The sequence below is a fragment of the Tinamus guttatus genome, unplaced genomic scaffold (assembly GCF_059628265.1).
Source record: "Tinamus guttatus ecotype Peru unplaced genomic scaffold, ASM5962826v1 Tinamus_guttatus_pri_ptg000106l, whole genome shotgun sequence".
In the NCBI taxonomy this organism is placed as follows: Eukaryota; Metazoa; Chordata; class Aves; order Tinamiformes; family Tinamidae; genus Tinamus; species Tinamus guttatus.
In genome coordinates, this window is record NW_028288640.1 from 580,279 (window position 1) to 583,184 (window position 2,906).

Sequence of the window (2,906 nt, forward strand, 5' to 3'; positions counted from 1 at the left end):
GTGCTCAGCCCTGGGGAAATGTCCCTCTGACATGGTCCCCATGACAGCCCGCACTGCCCTGTCCCCCCACAAACCCTGCTGGGCCCAACCTTGTACCACGTTGGGGTTGGTGCAGAGCCATCCTTGGCCTCTGAGCTGGGAGGGAGGCTGGGCAGGGCCGGCTGGTCCTCTGGCTACAGGCACCGAGGCCGGCAGGAAGGAGCTGCCCAGGCAGCCAAACACTGACACTGAAGGTGACCTCAATGACTCTCTGGGCTCCCTGCCCTGGGCCTCCTGGGTCCACACTGCCTCTTGCAGCACTGCAGAGCTCTCCCTAGCCTGCACATTCATTGCTTTAGCCCTTTCCATTTGGGGCTCCCCTTGAGTTTCTGACGCTCCATTCACTGCTAGGAACATGGTGCCCTTGGAGATGCCCTGTGCTCTCCTGGAGGCTCCATATCCATCTTCAGCCCTGTCACATGGAAGATAGTGCTTGACCATTCACCATCTGGAGGAGCTCTGAGCACTCACAGTGAGAACTGAATCCAACCCTCCTTCCCTAACACATCATCTATGAGATCATTGCTGGAGGTCCTGGAAAGCCCTGAGTAAAAAACAAATACTTTGATGGTGAAAGTCCCTGAGCACATTTTAGAATCTGACTTTGGAAGGAGAGGCCAACCTTCAAGTACTGCAGTGAGGAAATCCACTTTTATTTGAGCAAAGCCAGGATTGACACAGAAACGCAAGGACAGACATATTTACAGCAGGTATGGCAATTACACAGAGTGGGTTCATGCTTCTGGCAAAGGAGGATGCATTCAAAAACTTATGTAAAAAAAAATCATTATAAACACAGAGAGAATGCTCAAAGCACAGAACTATCCAAGATGCATTAGGAACCACTTGTTAGGAAGGACAGGGAGCTTATTTCCAGCACCGAGCCAGTTTCATTAGGGCATTCTTGAGATCCTTGTTCCTCATGCTGTAGATGAGGGGGTTCAGGGCTGGAGGCACCACTGCATACAGAACAGCCACCACCAGATCCAGAGCTGGTGAGGAGATGGAAGGGGGCTTCAGGTAGGCAAACGTGCCACTGCTGACAAACAGGGAGACCACGGTCAGGTGCGGGATGCACATGGAAAAGGCTTTGTGCCGGCCCTGCTCTGACGGGATCCTCAGCACAGCTCTGAAGATCTGCACGTAGGACACCACAATGAAAATGAAACATGCAAAGAATAAACAAATGCTAAACACAAGAAGCCCAACTTCCCTGAGGTAGGAGTGTGAGCAGGAGAGCTTGAGGATCTGGGGGATCTCACAGAAGAACTGCTCCACCACATTGCCTTGGCAGAGGGGTAAGGAAAATGTGTTCCCAGTGTGCAGGAGAGCATGGAGGAAACCAGTCGCCCAGGCAGCTGCTGCCATTCTGACACAAGCTCTGCTGCCCAGGAGGGTCCCATAGTGGTCTGCACTATAGGGTCTGCAGATGGCAACGTAGCGGTCATAGGCCATGACTGTGAGGAGACAATACTCTGCTGATACTGAAAAAGAGAAGAAAAAGACCTGCCCAGCACATTCCAAGTATGAAATGACCCTGATGTTCCACAGAGAATTGTGCATGGATTTGGGGATAGTTGTTGAGATGGAGCCCAGGTCGAGGAGGGAGAGGTTGAGGAGGAAGAAGTACATGGGGGTGTGGAGGTGGTGGTCGCAGGCTATGGCTGTGATGATGAGGCCGTTGGCCAGGAGGGCAGCCAGGTAGATGGCCAGGAAGAGCGAGAAGTGCAAGAGCTGCAGCTCCCGCCTGTCTGAGAATGGCAGGAGGAGGAACTCGTTGAAGGAGCTGCTGTTGGACATTAGCTCCTTTGGGAGTCCTGTCCAAGGAAGGAAAGAAAGCAGAAATTTAGAGCAGACTTGTCTGAGCTAAACCATTTCAGTTTCTCAAAAATCCCCCATATTTCCTCTCTCCCTTAATTCAGCCCCATTTCAGGTGATCCACATTGAAATGGCTGTATTCTCTGCAGCAGGGACCCGCTTCCCATGGCTCCAAAGAGTTGTTTCTGCTGTGCTGCAGGTGTAACTGGATGTGTCAAACTACTCTTTGATTAGTATTTCTGGAGATGCCTGGGAATGGCGTCTTGCATTGCTTGGAAGGGACTTGTCCTGGAAAACCCGCTGGGAATATTCTCCATTCACGAGCATGAGAGCTGAATACAGCACTCACACCGATTGTGTCTGAAGGAGAAGAGCTTTGTGAAGGATTTGTCCCCATCGATCTTGCCCTCCTCAACAGAGATATTTGTATCTTAATCTGTCACACCAGATCTGACTCCAGCCAGGGAGGAGAACAGTCAAATGGAGGCAAGGAAAGACCTTACCTCTTTCTAGATGTCGAGATGTCTAGAGACAGTACTTGTCCTCATGCCACTTCACCATCTGCGCCTGTATTTCAGAAACTTCAGAGAGAAGGAGTAGCTTTGCTGCACAAAATCTGCAGGAGTCGATGGCCTCCCCTTCCACGGCAGGGCTCTTCAATATGCGGAAATCAAGTGTTCTCCGCAAAAAGATCACTGCAGGAGTCTGTTGATATAGAAATGTGCGTATATATAATATATATAATGGTGCACACACAAACACACAAAGGTGCTTCCTCAATGTGGGAGCATTCTTAGATAGAACGGAAATCTTTGGCATTTCAATCACTCTCAGCATGAACCCTTGTGCATTCCAACAGCAGAAAAAGGACTTTGTCACAGGACCTGCTTCATCACTGAGCCTTGCCCCTCGCTGTCATGTACTTGCACCTCACTCACATGAAGGACAACGACACTCACAAGTGAGCCCAGTTCTCCCTGCAAAAACCTCCCAGGAGCAGGAGACTGTCCAGGGGCACCCCCGTGTTTGCAGGTGCTAAGGAGCAGCTC